Here is an 18,942-nt window from a genome sequence, read left to right as displayed (position 1 = left end):
TTCAATTTTCTGCGGGTCTGACGTGGATTCAAAAAATTAATGTTATAAGGAACTCTAAAGAAAGAATTCATTGTGTCACCTCAGATAGGCAAATTTAACTAAACTCTGTCATATGTTTATATTATTTGCTTGACAGTGTATGAGTAAAAATTAACATTTGTGCTTTAATTTTTATTATAACCTAAATAAACTGGTAGTTTTAGATTTAGATTTCTGTGTCAGCTCTCCTTCTGATGACTGAATTTTACTAATAGAAAATTGTGGCATTCTAAATTGTTAACTGGTAATTAATTATGAAGGCATGCAGTCGGACATTTATTTGTATCTCATGGCTAAAGTTACATCTTGGTTAGTTTTTGTTTTGTTTTGTTTTTATTTTTAATATATTTTATTGATTTTTTTACAGAGAGGAAGGGGGAGGGTTAGAGAGTTAGAAACATTGATGAGAGAGAAACATAAATCAGCTGCCTCCTGCACACCCCCTAGTGGGGATGTGCCCACAATCAAGGTACATGCCTTTTGCCAGGATCTAACCTGGGACCCTTGAGTCTGCAGGCTGAAGCTCTACCCACTGAGCCAAACCTGTTAGGGCTATTTAATCTCATATTACACTTTGATTAAGTAATCTAGAAAAAAAATTTGTTTTTGGAGAAGGAAATCAATTAAGAACTCCAAAAGGATGTACATGTTGTTTGGTTTTAGAATGGCATAAACACAACTTTTATTCTAACAGTATTATTCCGAATGATTGGAAAGGACACTCAAGGTTTGGGATTTAAACATTACCCTACTCTTACTGTTTACTGTTACAGATTCCTTCATGAGTTTGCTTTGTTTTTCATCTTTTAAAACCTCAAAATATTTCACTGAGGTATAATGAAGAGTAAAAATAACCAAAAATAAAAGAAATTAACAAAAAGTTTTTCAAGGGGTTAAGTTGAGGTTAAAGGGGTCCATAGGGCTCTAAAGTGACCTGGAAATAGAGGTAGGGAGGGAAGGTCATGAATATCTATTACAAAGAAATTATATACATTATAAAGTATACATATACATATTACACATACATTTTATAATTTTTAAAAGTAAGTTTTATTAAACTATACTGAAGGAAAAACATTTGAAAATTAAATAAAATCAGTATAAATTATATTTTAATGTGTAAAAATCTTTGGATCCTAAATTTTCATATAAATTATGAATATTCTTATCTCTAAATTAGAATTATTTAAATTACCTGAACATTTAAAAAGATCAGCTAATATTAGTTTTTAAGATAACTTCCATAAAATATAGCACTCTTCAAGTGTTTTTTCACATTGAAAAAAAGTTATTATTTTTCATTGTTTATGTCCTTTAAATGATACAGAGGGTAGCATTAAGTGTTTATAATGTGAGGAATGCAATACCCATAATAAGAATCACCTTTTACATATTTCATGAATCTTTTTCTTGCAAAATTCTAATTTTTCTGATACCTAGATTTTATTTTTCTTTCTTTTTTCATTAATTCCTCCAACATGCACTATATGAGTTGTTTTGTACATAGAATCGTATTAAAGGTTCTTAACACTGATTTAAATGAGGTCATTGATACATCTATTTAGATAATCATTATAATCTCCTTTCTTTTTAGCTTCTTTCCACCTGACAAAAGTTTATCTATATTAAAATATATATTTCATTTATCTATGATAAATGTGGCAGGGAAATATTTATGGCAAACAAAGCAATTTGTCAGAGTAAGCTACTTTCTTATTCTATGTTATATCTTATCTACTTAGTCTCTGATAATTTTTAATAAGTTGACTTGAACATTCAAATATAGATAGTAATTTTAATTTTTGTAATCAAAGAAACAGACAAGTTGGCTACTTTTAATAAAGATTAAATTACCAACCTATTGAGCACATTGGTTTTGTTTTACTATTAAGTTTTTACCTGATCCCTAAAAACACTTGTGACACAGGAATATAAGGACACTGCTTTTCCCATTTCAATTGTCCTACTAATTCCACAGCTGTATAGTGGGAAACCTGTTGAGAGGAAGTATTAAAATATTTTAAAACCACATGGGGTTATTAAAACCTGGGATGAATCCTCTAAATCTTTGAGACAACTGTTCATCAGATGCTGTTTGTTTTTTTTTTTTTTTTTTTTAAAAAAAAACAGAAAAAAAAAGAAACCCTACATACTTTACTAGAACCTATAATTCACAGCTGTTATTTCAGGCAATGTTCCTGGAGATTGGTCAGAGGAATATACTGGATCATTGGAAGAGGAAGAAATTAGCCAAATTCATCATTTGCTTTTAATTTTGCATTTTCCTTCAATTAATTTTCTTACTTGTCTAGCAAGACTGAACTCATCTTAAAAGTCTTAATTTCTTTCGGCTCAATGTAAATGATGATGCCTGAGAGTCTTGGACTATAAATAATGTGGCCTATTTTGGGGGGAGGGGGTGCCATGTAGCTATTATTTTTAGATGGGAAAACAAAAGTATTTCACACACTCAAAAAAAAATGGCAAGTGTTGAAAGTAATCAATGACTTGCCTTTTATTCCCCGTAAATGACAAGCTTAACAATTGTCACAGAACTCACCAGAGCATTCTGGAAATCTCATTCTGTCATAAAACCCCTGACTATAGCAACATCTGTCTAGAGCTGGACAGAGCCCCGGTGACCCTGTGCTAACATTGGATCCCTGGTGGTCAGAAAGCAAGAAAGAAAGGTAAAAGCAAAGAAACATGTAAACGGCTTAAATGACAGAGAAGTACTCTCAAAAGGAAACCTTTTCTTTCTTTTTATTCCTAGCTGTCAGAGGAAATTCTCTAGATGTATCTTTACTTTTGAGTTGAATGAGAATCAAAACAGAAGTTATATGTTATTAAAAAAAAATTAGTGATGACCTCAACTATTTTTGAACACTTTATCTCAAATTTTTTTTTGCTTTGTTACCAAATACCATCATGACAAAATGTCAAAACTTATTTTTTTTTCGGTTTTATTGGGATTATTCTATAGATTTGACATATTATAACAAAAAGTAAATATTACCAGATCATTAACAGACAATGAGAAAGAATGGACCTTATTCTTGCCTCTGCTAAGAGATTGAAAGCCACTACTGAGAGATTTTATTTTCCCTTGCAATGCCACATAGCGTTGGTTTAGATTCGTCTTTATTTAGGTCCTTTTATATTATAGAATGTACCATTTCACCCAGCCTAGAAGTATGAATTCTTGCTATAGACATTCTCCTCAGCAAAAATTGAAAGAAATTAAGTGTCTAGGTATATTAGAACTGTCTGATTATTTTCTGTAAAATATTATCTATCATATATATTATCTATCATCTATCTATCTATCTATCTATCTATCTATATCTATCTATCATCTATCTATGTATCACCTTTTCTTTCCTGGACATTGGCAGTTTTGTGTCACAATAAAGCAATTGAGATGGAGCAGGTTTAATAAAAGGGAATGCAGAGATAGTGTGTTAACTTTCTCCATTTTATAGTTAGCAAGTCTTAGACATCATTTCTTCTCATTTATCTCTGAATGGATGAACATACCTTTGCCAGGGGCTCATAATTGAATAATAAGGCAAATCATAAAGCCCAATACACTTCTCTTGGCACTCAATCAAATCAATCACTATGAAGCAAAGTACACTGGAAAAAAATGACTGATCATTAAGGTTTTTAGACAGTTTTTAAGTGCTTAGATTGTAAATATATATATATATATTTGCAAATCTAGGTGAAATGTACTTTATTAATACAAACTGATTTATGTAATATATTTGCAAACTCACACATATAATTTCTCAGCTTCACAATTAGGATGAGTATAAACTTCTTTTTGGAGTATATACTATGTCTAGAATGTTTTTTCTGTTTAATTTGCCCATAAACATTCAGGAAAGTTCAGGAAACTCACATATACAACACAAGTTTTCAGCTCCACTTCTGCCTCAAGTGCACAAAGACAAGGAGCAGTAATCTATCTAGTTTATTTCTCTGAAAATGGTGTTCTTAAAGTACATCTTGCAGATAGATTATCTATCCCTCACAGCAAAGCTTCACAATGGGAGCCTAATAATTGTTCCTTTTCTAATTTCACTAAATGAGTTATAATTATTTTATGTCTGTTTTATGGTTACTGAATAGTATTAACCTAAACTCTAATTATAATATAGCTTTCAGAGAAATGTATGGACACCAAATTGATGAACAGCCAGCTTATGTAGGAACGTCCCATAAAGCACATACACAGCTAATAGTTTTAGGAATAGCATGTTAAAATTTAGAGGCACAACTCATTGTGAATGAAACAGGATGTAAATTAATTGAGTTTATGTCTTCCAAGACTAGACAGACAGGAACATGCCATTGTGATTAATACAAATAAAATAAATTTACAGTTAAGAACAAAATAGCTATTTCCCAATATGTTTGAAAACAATGATAGATAGGTACTTTAGTTATATGGCATACTAACAATTTGAGCACAGAATGCCTGTTGAGTCACTTTTTATTTTATTTTATGGATTTATAGCAATCTCGGCACAATGAATACTATGTTACTAAATGAGATGGTATTATTGAGGGTAGTAATTTGGTTTGAAAGTTTTAATAGCCACTTTCTATTTTTAAATTCTTCATGTTGATATTTTTATACTTTAATAAAAGAAAATTGATTTATCATAAAGGGAAGAACAAATATTTTCTTTCAATTTAAAAATACTTTAAGTACAAAAATATAACTTGTTTTATGTGGATATATCTTAACGTTTATCAAACATTTTTTATATGTTTTCATATATTATAATTTAAATGGTATTCATATGGAGTTTGAGTGGATTCCTTATGAAGCACAATGCATTATTAATTTAAAAGTTTTGTTTTATTGAAATAAATGCAATTACCCCTTAGTCAGTGATATCCTTAGTGATTGCCATAAAAATATTGACTTATATGAACACAATTACTTCAACATGTACTTTGATTTATTTAAAATTTAAAAATACAATGTTTGAAGTTTTACAGTCTATTTTAGAAATTGAGAACAACATAGTTGTTGTTTTTTTAATATGAAAATTTTCAAAATATCCAGTTCAAATCATTGAAGACGGATTATATTTTGGGTACTTTATGGTGGCAGGAGGAGGGGGTATAAATTCAGTCTGAAAGAAGAAACTAGAAAGCTACCTTTGAAAGTAAAGCTTTAATAAAAAAATTACAAGGCGCACACTAATTTGTATTTATGTTGGTCAAACACATTAAAAGAACCAAAGAACTGCATTAACCATCGTGAATGTTCAGAGCATATTGTTTGTAGAGTCTTAATCTTAATCACTACTACCTGTGGCACATTGACTACTATTTCTAAAGACAATGACAATATTAACAATAGCAGGTATAATTTAATAGGTGTTTACAATAACTCAAGCAAGATCATTATAATGATTATCTTGTGAAGAACATAGTGAGCTAAGATAAGGCCTAGTCCCTTATCCTCAATAGGGTTCCAGGCTAGTTCTAAAAGGCTAATAAAACAATTTTTGTATAATGTGGAAATTCCATAAAGCAGTTTTCTAAATTGGGGACATGTGGTACAATCTGTGGAGTACAGAAACTAGTTTTTATGAGATATAATGTCTGAAATAAATTCTTGATGGTTAAAGAAGAGTTGTCCAAATTAAGGAAGGTAAGAGAGTTATTACAAGCAGAGGAAATCCTAGAACGAGAGCTCAGAATCACTATTCAATCAAAGGTGAATAGATAATAACACGTCTTTATCTTTTTTGTTTGCCTTTTTTTTTCTTTTTTCTTTTTAGTGATTGAAAAAAGAAAATGGGAGTAGCAGGTGAAGACTGAAAAAGTTAGGAAGTGACCTGATTTTTGTTGTTTACAACTCTATGCACCTCTAAAAACAGCCCAGACTATACTCATTTTCAGATTATTTATTCTATTAACTAATTTAATTATTATAATGACTCTAATGACTGGAATAATTGCTATAACATAAAGTGTGGATATGTCAGCTGTTAACTCAAAATTATCTAATAGTCTAGTAAGAAATGTTTGATATTATTATTAATACAAAAGTTGAACTTTGACTCATTTTAACTTCTCCCATTTCTTTAAGTTTGACAAATTGATTTAAAGTATGTGAACTATGGGCCTCTTTCCTTCATGTTAATAAGAAAAAAATGCTGTTAAGTAGCACTATGAATGTTTGATATTGTTTTTATTATATGTTATTTGTAGCATAACCCCTTGACCTTTTTTTAGTTCACAAGTCTTCTCAAATTGAGCTTATTTGAATGGCTAATAAATTGCCTAGCTAACAAATTCCTATGTCTACTATTATATCTTCTGACAGTAAGCAATCCATTTATAGAGAAATAATTTGGTAAAGAGTTCTACAGCACTTCATACAGCTTGCTTGCCTCCCTTACTCCCCCAGCCCCCCAATTACAAAGTAAGCTGGGTTATTTTCTCTTCACTAGATTGGCTATAAAACAACATCTGGGTCTCTCCAGTTTATATTTTTTTCTTCCTTTATACCAGTTGGGTATCCTTATACATTTAAAATGGGCTTCCATCTGCTAAATGCTTTTTAACATGTTTATTTTTGTTTATACCCTGAATTCCAACCTGTAATGCAGAGCTTTTGTTGTTGATGTTGTTATTTTAACAAACCTGGATATACAGTATGAGAAACAGCACTGTAGTTAAGCATTTGCTCAGCTGTAGTGCAAAAGATGTGCGCTTTTGTCAACTGTGACATAACTTCTAGAAAGAGGAGACTTCATACATTTGGGTCCCCATTTCAGCTATAACAGTACCTGATGCAAAATGATTCTTTGTCCCAAACCTGAAGATTTAACAGGGCAAAAATATGGTATGACTGTTTGTTGTTAAAAATTGCAGTTTTAGTGAAGATTAAAAGGTAGAGATTACAGGAACCCAATATTCTAATTAAGGGATATCATTTTCTCATTCAAACACATTCTCTATTTCCCTTTCCTTTCCATTGACTAATTGTGATCTTCACGTTTCAGTATTATTATGGGGGTGGAGGGATTAATAGCTTTCCATAGCCTAGAAAAGTCAAGCATCAAACCAGAAACACTGCCTCAAACTCATGTTTACTAGTACGTAAGCTCTGGAATTATAAAGAAAACCCTACCAGGATGAAGACATTTGCCCAATGGGTATTATATCCCCTTTCCACTCAGGACTAGTGCTAAATGAAGCTATCCATGCAGCCAGTGACTGGTCTCCCTTTCTGGAATTAATATCTTCCTCCAGCCATAAGAATGGAATGCTTTCCCACGTATTGGACAATGTTTGCTAACCTACTCTGTAACCATTTATTAAGTTTACTTTAAACCCCAGGTGGATTGAATGAGGCATAGCACTCAATCATCACCCTCAAAGAGACTGCAATTAGTTCCATAACTGAAGAGACAGGGATCTGAAACCACCTAGTATTTATTTAGGGGCTCAAGTTTTCAGTTTATTAAAAAACAAAGAAACCTGGCCTGCATGGCTCAATGATTGAATGCCAACCTATGAACCAGGAGGTCATGGCTCATTTCCTAGTTAGGGCTCATGCCCAGGTTGCAGTTTGATCCCCAAAGTGGGACATGCAGTAGGCAGCTGATCAATGATTCTCTCTCATCATTGATATTTCTATCTCTCTCTCCCTCTCCCTTCCTCTCTGAAATAATATATGTATATAAGACTTTGACTAGGAGAAATTGGAAACTTCATGCAGTGCTCATGGGAATATAAAATGGTATAAATTGCATGGAATATACTTTGGCAGTTTCTTAAAATTAATTTTGCCTACAACTCAGCATTTTCACTCCTAGGTATCTACCCAATAAAAATGAAAATATATATTCACACAATATTTTACTCTTAAATAGTCATGGCAGTAGTATCTTAATAGCCCAAAGTGGAAACAATCCAAATGCTCATTAACTGATGAATGGTTAAACAAAATGTGTTGTATATATTAGTGAAATATTACTTGGGTCTCAAAAGGAATGGAACACTGATAAAATGCTACAATATGGTTGAACCTTGAAAACATGCTAAATGAAAGAAACCAGTTACAATGCACCTCATATTATGTATATATGAATGTCCATCATACATATATGAAATGTCCATAATTGTCAAGTCTATAATGACAGAAAATAGATTGTTAATTGTCTAATAGTAGGGGAAAGGGAGTTTGGAAGAAATAGAATTAACTATTAGAGGGTGCAGGTTTTTGAGATAGTGAAAATGTTCTAAAATTAGTGTTTTTAGTTGCTCAACTGGTTCTGTGTATATACTGAAAGCCAAATTTAAGTGGGTAAATAATTTACTAAGTGGATTGCATCTCAATAAAGCCATTAAACTATTTGGAGTGAGGAAATGTTTGCATAGCTATATAAATTTATTAACAATCATTTATTATGGTAAGTTGTAGTAGATGAAGAATCTAAATGGAAGATATTTTATAGCCCTAGCTAGCTTTCTCAGTTGGTTAAAATGTCATCCTGATACACCAAGGTTGTAGGTTTGATCTCTAGTCAGGGCACATACAATAAGCAACCAAATAAGTGGAACAACAAACCTCTCTCTCTCTCTCTCTCTCTCTCTCTCTCTCTCTCTCTCTCTCTTTCTCAAAAAAAGAATTTTTGGTAGTAATGGAATAGAAATAATATCTTGGTTTGCTATTAGGCTATAATCATTATCTCCAACATTTACAGATGCTTTTAAATGATAATTTTAATTTTCCTTTTTATTCTAACCATATTAATACCATTTTTGTGACCATAAAAGCCCATTCTCCCCATATCCTGAATGGGACTGTTTACCAGATTTTATCAATACTGTAGAGCTGTACAGTTGACTTCAGTTTTCAATTTAGCTTATGCCAAAAGTTTGCATTTAATTTGGGTATTTTTTAGTTTTAAATATTTGATTAACAGTATAGTGATAGTCAATAAGTAAGATCTCATATTTATTGAATGGTTACTATCTGACTGGTACTTTTTATGTTATATGAATATATTAGTCTTCTTATATATTAGTCTTCTTACACAACACAACAGAAAAGACACTATTGTCTTTATATGAGCAAAAGAAGGAAACTCTTAACTTGCAACATTGGATTAATTTGGAAGAATAAATCCCATTGCTTTCACTGTAATTAATGTGCTACCTATTTCCATCCCATCATGCATCCTCCCAAGTAAATAAACCCTAAATTATTGGGGTAGTTCAATTGTTCATTGAGCCTTGATATTTCATTGTCACCAGAATATTTTTGGTGTATGTGTGCGTGTGTCTGTGTCCTTGTGTGTTTTTAAAGGTGGGGTCAACATGTTATTCAATACATTACATTATTTTCTCTCTTTAATTGAAGGGTAAAAACCATAGATGAAGACTCCCCAACTTTTACACCCTAACCTATTGTACAATAGTTCAAAACTTTTTTCATTACTTTCTTCTTATTTTCACTGACTTTACTTATCCCAATATTCATGTTTTAACTTTGAGTTTCCCTTGGTGAAAACCTGAGGATTCCTGTGTGTCTGTTCTGAAATCATCCTCTGCTCAGCAATTCCACCCTTCTCGTCCCGTCTATATATTTTCCCTATGTGACTGCTTGCAGTGTTTCACTAATAGCCTTGAACCCCACTCTGTCCACATGCTGGCTGCTAGCCATCAAAAACATAGCTGGGTGTGGGGGTGGAGAGTGAGCTGCCATGTTAAATCGCCTCCTTCCCTCCCTCTGGGAAAGGACCTTAACCTCAAGCACTTTCAGTCAATCACAGTCCAAGAGAAAACCTTGAACATGTTCTGCAACACTGATTGGTTCCATAAAATATGCTGGCTAGATGCAGAAGTTGAGTTTCTTTTAGCTTATTTCCTAATAAAGGGCAATGCATGTGCTGTATTCATGGTAATTCAAATCTGACACAAATAATACAGCAAATAATTACAGTGACCTTTAACTCACCTCAAATTTAAACAAAGGTTAAGCTGCCCTTTACTAAAGTAAATATTTTCTGTAGTCAAATAAATGCAGACACCTTTGGAGAGGAGAATACATTGCCAAACTAAACGGATCTGAGAATGTTTACAACAGAATAATTTCAAAACATAAAGAATGCGGGCAATCCAGCATAAACATCATCCAGACACGCCGGCATCTGCCATTATTAATTTACCTTATGATATTTCCAGTGGGCTTCCCCATATGTTTGCTGGGAACTGTTGCTTGAAATTTCTGTCCAGCAGGGTAGATATCAAAGGGAAATATTAAAAGTAAAAGAATTTAGCTCTCCTCTCCATACCCCAATTCAATAAACAATTTATATTTTATTCCATAAAGCTGAACAAAGCCTTAAACATTTAAGTGCTTACTGAGCATACCCCAAGTCTTAAAAAATAAACCCAGAAGACAATGCAAACTGAGCAAAGAACGCAGTTGATAAGTTTATGCAGTTTCTTATACCAAGATTTAGCTGTTGGTCAGATAAGGACCAGGTGTGTTTTTGCAGGTTTTAATTTGTTTAGTCTATGTCTCTTTCAAATGGCACTTAAAGAAAGAAAGAAACTTGGAGGTGGACTATGTTATGATACCAAGTCTTTAATTTTAAAAGTTTATTTGAAAAAATAATTACTCTCCTTCTGGGGTCCAAATGCTAATGATATGTTTACTATGAAAAACAAGTCATCAGCTTGTTACTGCAATTGGTATCGCCTCCAAATTCTCCCTTCATTAAAATAAGGCCACCTGATTTAATTAGAAGTAGTCAACATGCCTATAATATTTTTGGTCACAATTTAAGTCACATGCCTCAAATAGGGATTACATTTACATTTAATAGGACAATAATTGTATGTTAAAAGGCAAACTGAGTTTATTCCTTTTGTTTTTCTCACAGCAGCTTTGCCAACTCTGTTATTAAGTAAAGACCCACGATGTTCTTAGAGACCTAAATTAATGGGTTTATTTTTAACCAATTTTTTAAAAACTGCAAATTCCCAGGTCAGTAAAATCCTCCTACATGTCCCTCCTAACTCTGATTCAGCACTTTTTCTATTCATCACCCCCTTATGGAAATTATGGGAGCTGCAGTTCTGGGGTATTTATATGCTCACCAATAGGGTGCAAATCTAGGGTCTGAGGTTGATCTATTAATAATCATGGGGAGTAGGTGTTTTCAATCAAAAGCTTACAGCTCTTCCTGTATTTTCTTTACACTAAAATACCTGGTATTGACCTTGATGTAAATAAATGATTTTTGTATTTAAAATGAGAGTGAATTCCTAGTAAAAGTAAAATAATTATCAAAGGGTACTGGACTGTTACTGTTGCTTGAATTACTTGCATTCTGTACTGTGTTGTTTTTCCCCCCTATTTTTATTTTTTTAATCTAATACTTAATGAAAACTGCTCCTCCTATTTACTTTAAGTCTATTATACTCTCTGCATGTCCTACTCCCTTGAATATCCCTCTTCTGATCCTTACCTTTGAGGTAGGAGAATTATTCATAGTCCTCTTGATGTTTCTGATTACTTTCCTCATCTTTGGAAACTTTCTTCTTTTTGAAAATCTTTTTTTTCCCTCCTTCTCCTATTTTTCCCTCAGAGGAAAGTTATATGGCTCTAATGGATCACTATAGACAATGTTTAAGAATCATAAATCAAAATCAATAAATGCTAAATTTGGTACTTAAATATGAACTATTATTGACTAGGGCGTAGTGTTTGTTCTGTGTATGTTTTGGGTTTGAGGGGAGATGCTACTGTTAAGGTTAGGCTTCTCACTCTGGCAAAATTCAAAGAAGCGTGTTTCTCATAGACTGCAGTTTTAAGTCTAATGACCTCTACCTGTGAGATCTTGTGTGTCGTGTTGAGAGCAGAGCTCGTAACTAATGTTAGAGTGCAAAACTCCTTCGTTCATCAAAATGGAAGTCGAAGGACTGAACTTGTGCATTCAGGATCATGTTTTTATTTTATTTTCAACACTTATGGAGTTCTTAAGATTGAATTTATTTGTCTAGCTGGTCTACTAGCTGCTATTCTACTAGTATTCTGATTCTTCCTCCATTACCTGGATTTCAATATGTACGTACAGAGAATCTTATATATGTCAGTAATCACAAAATGTATCTCTAATACTCTTTTGCTAAATTTATTTTCTTTGTCCTAAGGTGTGGAGTTAAAATGCAATTGAATGCTGTATTTTAAATATCTTTTCTTCCTAAGAACTTTTCCTCCGCAAGCAGAGTTTATACAACAAAATTAAGAGTGGGAAGACAACTATATTAAAACAATAGGAAGACAATAGGAAGAAAGCTTGGAATCATTACTAATTTGGAAAATCATGGTTGTTTGATTATGTTATTAGGCTCTCTTACAAATGGATGCAATGTTCCCCAAAGAGGAGTAAGGGCTATTGCATTGGGCAAGTGGAAGCACTTGCAAAGAGAAATTGGGTTTTCGTGAAGTTACAGGCTTTTACAGGAGCAAAGAGTTTAGCCATATAAAAAGAATGGCATGGTTAGTGAAAAAAAATCAATGCCCAGAGTGAAGATATAAAAAGAGAAGAAAAGAGAATCTTATAGTTTGATAAGATAGTTGTGAATCTTATCAAAACTGTACCAATGAATTGATAGTTGTACTGTCTGAGTTTCCAAGTTATTGAATAATTTCAGAGTGTTATTCAAAATGCCATATGACTTGAAGCCTTATGAGATAGTGTATGAAGAGCAGCATAGAAAATACCAATTTTCATGGAGCTATGAGTATGGCTAGTTAGAATGATAAGAAGTCTTAAATGTGGGGCGATTCATGTGGAGGCAATGGGAGTAATAAATGGGAGGGACCAATCTTTTCATGCATTGATATGAGAATAATTGAGGATGAGATGGTACCAATGGTGTGATTTCTAAGAGGGATTGGTGGGAATTCTCTCTGGGCTAATGATAACTTATTTTTGCATTTCTCCAGAAGGCCACAACTCTTACCAGAGTCACCTGTAAACTTTTAATTAACATTCAAAATAACCTTGAGTGGACATCTATGTATACTATTGGGAACCTTTTCTCATACCTTCAAGAGAGAAATAATCATATTTTTCGCTCTTACACAAAAAATGACAATATACTATCTTATAATTATTTGAAAACCTGTTTGCTCCCTTTACTGATACTGGGGACTAGACACTAGGGACCAGTGAATCCATCAGAGCCTCTTTTCATAGAGCTGTGTGGGCAGGATGGAGGCAATAGGAGTCTTTGAGAAAGGCTCTTGAACATGGTATGTGAATATTGTGCCTGTAGCATTGGCTGTGATTTCACTGCCATTACTTACTGGGTAAGGTGACTAGACCACTTGTGTGAGGAGGAAAATTCTTCCATTGTGGAAATATATAAACACTCTTGCATATTTTACCTCACACATGATGTAAATGAATTTTATAAGATTTTTTTTTTTCACTCTTTGCTTTGGCTGCTATGAAGCTCAATGCAACATTGTTACCTCATCTTAAATAATTTTATTGCACTTTATGTCTTCTTTTTTCCTTCACCTCAATTACGTTATCATATTATTGTATGATTTTTTCATAACGATTTCAAATACATCTGGGAACAAGACAGGATATAAAGTAATTAATAAGTAAAATAAATCCAGGCATGTTAGCCCCACATACTACCTGCCTGCCAATACCACATAATACAAACCACATTGCACTGTTTAGAATGAATGAAAGCAAAGGTCTCGAATTGGTGGCTAACAGGCAAAATCCTGCCCACTGACATGTTTTGTTTGGCCCACACAGTGTGTTTAAAATATGAATTACTTGCCAACCTTTTGAAGAATCAGAAAAATTTATGCAAAACCTCACTATTTCTTAAAGGGGCCTCTAGTCCATGACAACAATGGAATGTGAGTGGTAGCCACTCCTTCAGTCCATCAAAGTCCCTGATACTCCATTTTGTTTCTGCAATATTTCACTTGGCTCTGTTGTATCCATTTATATGACCTGCTAGACACTATAAAGATTTGGCTTGGGGCTCCTGCATTAATGAGATGAGCAATTTATTTAAATAAGTAATCATTATTCACTAGCTCCCCCCCCATTAATAAAATAGTGACAGATTCTTTTGTTGTCCTTTTGCTTCTTTCTAACATAAAAACATTAACTAATATTTTGAAACTTTAACCATAAAAATAACCTATTTGTTTAAGATATTTCTATCTATCTAGCATAACTCCAATTATCAGGGAATACTCTGTCAAGTATCGATATTCAGGAAATCTTAACCAGTCAAACCACAGTCCCACATCTGGAAGTAAGGTCTTAGTTTTGCAACAGCTGTCAGAAACCTCTGTCTGTTAGTCAGGCATTACAATCCTTTGACCTCAGTGAGGGTCCTCGTGACTCTTACTTAGCATGGTATTTTAATAAGCTTGACTATCTTTCCTCAGCCCAGATCACAATGGAATTGCTGTTAGATAAAAGCACAATTATAAAAGGAAAAGTGACGAAACACACTCTGATGCTTGAAGGAGGTCCTCACTGTCCAAAAGAAAAGCTAAATAATTAGAATGACTACGTGGTGAAATTAAGTGTTTTCATTGATGCTGCGTTATGTTTACATCTTCTACATAAGATGATTGGGCACCCACCAGATAACCCAACTCTACTGGTGCGATGGAACTGGCTACTCCAGGCTCACAACAGCAAATGGTGTATGTCTTTTTCCAACTCTCTAACTCACTGGCATTATGTGTTATTGTTGTTGTTTTTCTCTGTGTTTCACAAAAGCCAATTATTGAACATTTAAAAGGACATCACTTCCAACCAAGGACTGCCAGGGTATCTCTCTGTAGCATGTGCTGTTCTGACCTTCTATACTGAAATATTCACCTTTCACTTCCTCCATTGGAAAGCTCCTAAAACCTCTTTTCATGTATCAACTCTCCTGTAAATTCTTCTCCAGCTCTAGGCAGAAATATTCATAATTTATATGAACACCTTTCCCATCACATTTTATCTTTTTTACATCTTTTCCTTTTTATCTCTTAGTGATTTGTATCCATGAAAGGGAGGACATAATATTTTCCTTCTCCTGATGATATATCCTTAAGTGAATCTTTCCATCCACGGGCATTGTGATTGGAATAAAACTTAATTTAAGTTAATCTCTTGGCAAATGAAGTAAGCAGTCTTCCATGCTTGGCATTGCACTATCAACTACTAAGGTCAGGAAATTAAAAGGCAAAGGTGTAAGATGGGAACACGAGGAACTAAGTTCGCCAACCCAGCAAAAAGCAAGACTTTTATTAAAGATAGGATACATTCCCCCCCGACTCTGTAAGGACAGCCTGGCATGGTATGGGCCTATGCATGAAAATGCCTGATGGTCGGTAGCTATTTTGTGGGGGAAATGATGCTATGAGTTGTTTTTCTTCAACACTAAATGCTTATACAGGTTCCTTTATCCTTTCATAGCAATTTCTCAAAATATAGCAACTTAAACTTTCTGTCAACGTCACACAAATGGTTTATGACAGGTCACAGTTACTTAATAGAGACTAATAGTCCCATGTCCCATAGTCCGTACCTTTAAACTCTCCCATGTAAGTAACTGTAGACTAAATTTGTACTCAAGTCATTTTCATTCCCAGAAGTTGAATGTGATTCTGGCAAAAACATAGCTCTTATATTATTTGGTGCTTTTCTTATTAAATAATTATGCTCAAAGAGTTCCAATGCTTATTATAAGCATGGGCTGTGAGGAGAATTCCAGATTAAAGACTGCATCGGTTTGCGGACATTTCTTTGTCACTGCCAAGTTGTTTCTCCTTTGAATGTTCTTTGATTCTCCTCCCCAAAGAAAGAAGGTCCATTCAGTTGCATCAAAGTGTGAATGTTGTCCATAGCGATTTGGATGGGAATCAGTAGCAGGGGGCTTGCCCCAATGTCTGTGGTTCAGGGGAGGATGTCACTCTTCAGAGACAGTGTGAGCACTGGGGGAGCAGGGGAAGTCTCTGAATAGCCTCGCCGCAGGAGATGAGCAGTCAGTACTGTAATAATGGTTTACATTGGCAGGCCTCCACTTCTGGGGTGGTCCGTGGTGACATTGTCAAGAATCTCTTTCATTAGTGCGGTGAATACTACAGGGACACATTGGTTGAAAGGTGAAAAGTTGGAAACACTGCTGTTTTTCAAGGCAGGGGATAAGGGGAGCCCATTTAGGAGCTTATAAGAAGCTGTTTTTGAAAGAAAATACAAAACGCCAACATAATTTTTTATGAACTCTCAAATGCAGTGTGTACAGAGTCTCTTGATCAACAAACTGTGCTCTCTCGTGCTCTCTCTCTCTCTCTCCTCTCCTCTCCTCTCCCTCTCTCTCTCTCTTTCTCTCTCTCTCTCCTGTCGGAAATGTGGCTTTCTTTTGGTAATGTGGTTTTTTGCAAGGAAACCTCAGTTTGTTGAAGGTGAGAGGTTAATGGTTTAGGCCTCAAGTAGCAGCAGTTATCCAAACTGGAGAGCAAATAGTATAAAATAACTGACGTGCATTTTATCAAGTTTATTGATTAAGGTTTGGTGTTTTCTGTATTTATGGAACTAAATATTTGTTCAAGCCAGTGGAAACCTGACTCATGCACTCACGTGTCTGCCTTTGAATCCTTTAAATAGTAATGTTACAACACTAGTGATCTGCTTTGTTCATGTGTGCATTTTATTGTCTTATATATTTAATGGAAAATATAGGAACAATTGATCAGTTGGACAGGCATAATCTAGAGCAATTTAAAACTAATAGAACACTTCATATTTTAGGAGACATTTACATCCGGTGTGATGTCAGTCCTAGCAAGTCTTGAAAGTTCTGAAATTGTCTGACTGATTTGTATATCCATAAGCAAATCTTTTCAGACTTGATTGACCATTGCAAAACTTAATGGTCAAAATCTTCACAAGTAACATACAATAACATCATAAAAATAATCTTTCTTATGTTAGTGTTATATTCTAAATATTAATGGATATGTGCTTTATTACTTTAAGGGTTTTTTTTGCATTTTATCTGAAGTTAAATTTTCATCCATAAATCCATTTGGCTTGTTTATGTGGATAATTTCATCCTAATTAAAATTTATTTTGTTTTTGTAATTATAAAATAATATATGGTTATGTTAGATCATTTAAAAAAATAACAAAAATTAGAGAGACACACAAAGAAATCTTTTATTACATTTTATTGTTCTATCTTTCACAGCTATCTATATGTTTTAATTTTTCTATATATAATATATATTTATTTTATGGATACAATACATTTTTATTGTAAACAGTTCAAATATTACAAAAATTATGCTGAAAAATAAACATTTTTATTTCCAGAACTATTAAATAATAATAGCTTTTACAATTTTAAAGATTTCCCCATAAATTAAAAGTATGTAACAAGATAACAAATTATAGTTAAGTATTTTTCATGTGAATCTCTTTTATCTATGCTCTTTGAAAACTTTTTTACTCAAAAATTAACACATTAATGAAGACTTCCAGTTCAATATATTCTATGTATTTTTTTAACATTTGGATTTATTATTTATAAGCTTGTATGCATTTTTAACTTATAACTACAATAATTTATCAGTATTATGTAATATTTTCTTTTTATTTCATAATAACCATTGCATTATTAGAAATAAACATTTTTATAATCTTTATGTCAGTTTGAATATCTAGCTTTTTCTTTCTTTTTATTCTTATTATATTTTATAATAGGAAGTGTTGAATTAAAGGACATGAAAGTTTTTAGGCTCCTGTTTTACAGTAAGTAATTACTCAATACAATATTCATACCAAATACTTGTTTTCTTTTAAGTCTCAATTTACATGGTCTCATTACAAGATTTTCTTTTATAATTTATACTAAATGGTAGGGGGAAAAAATACAGTCTTCTTCTTAAACCCAATTCTCACCAAGATCTATTGTTTTTTCCAAGAAATTATTGAGTGATTTACTATGGAGCAAAGCATGACAGCTAGAAAGCTAATGATGAGAAATTATTCCCAGATTAGTCCTTCAGTTTTTGAGAGCACAATGGTAAGAATTTAAATTATAACAATTATATGGAGAAATTTAGAGTGTTTGCTTAAATAATTACTACACAGTAAATAAGCATAAATGTCAGCATTACAATTAATGATGTGTTAAAATGTGATGCTTTGTAAGGAAAACCTATGAAGGATATTATAAAATGAATTCCCATAATGATCTGGAAGTGGGGCTAGATAATATCTCTGATTTAGTTATAAAAGCCTCCATAGTTGTTGTTTCTTCCCCCTCCCCCTTAGTTGTAGGATTGAGGAAGAGGGGACTGGATCCTCATTGTCATGTTAAAATAATCTGGATTTTGTTGGTGATGGAGTGCCTTTTGCATTGATTTTTAAAGTATAGGAATCTCAAAAGTAAAGTGCAATTGAGTGTGAATTCAATGCCAACATCATAAATAAAAGTTCCTGAAACTTCTGGAAAAATAAAGTGAGCTCTCACTATTATTGAATATCCCTCTGCATTTCTTTTGGATGTAGATTTATAATAGACTGACCCCAGATTTGTTCACATTTATAGATAATACTTAAAGAGTGTACTGGATTGCAAAACTCCTGGAACACGGGAACCATGGTTATATACTATCACATACTTAGTTGGCACTAGCAATGTATTTATTTAAAACAATGAGTAAATGAGTGAATGTGTGAATTAAGAGAGGGAATGACTATTAGCTAAGACCAGCTAAACACATCGGGCTGTTCTGAAGTTTCTCTGTTGATCTAAAACCTCTGGAAATAACTAACTAAACCATTTGAGCAGCATGTTAAAAAC

The sequence above is a fragment of the Pipistrellus hanaki genome, assembly GCF_964339955.1.
Source record: "Pipistrellus hanaki genome assembly, chromosome: 8".
NCBI classification, from domain to species: domain Eukaryota; kingdom Metazoa; phylum Chordata; class Mammalia; order Chiroptera; family Vespertilionidae; genus Pipistrellus; species Pipistrellus hanaki.
Note: the sequence above shows the minus strand (reverse complement) of the source record.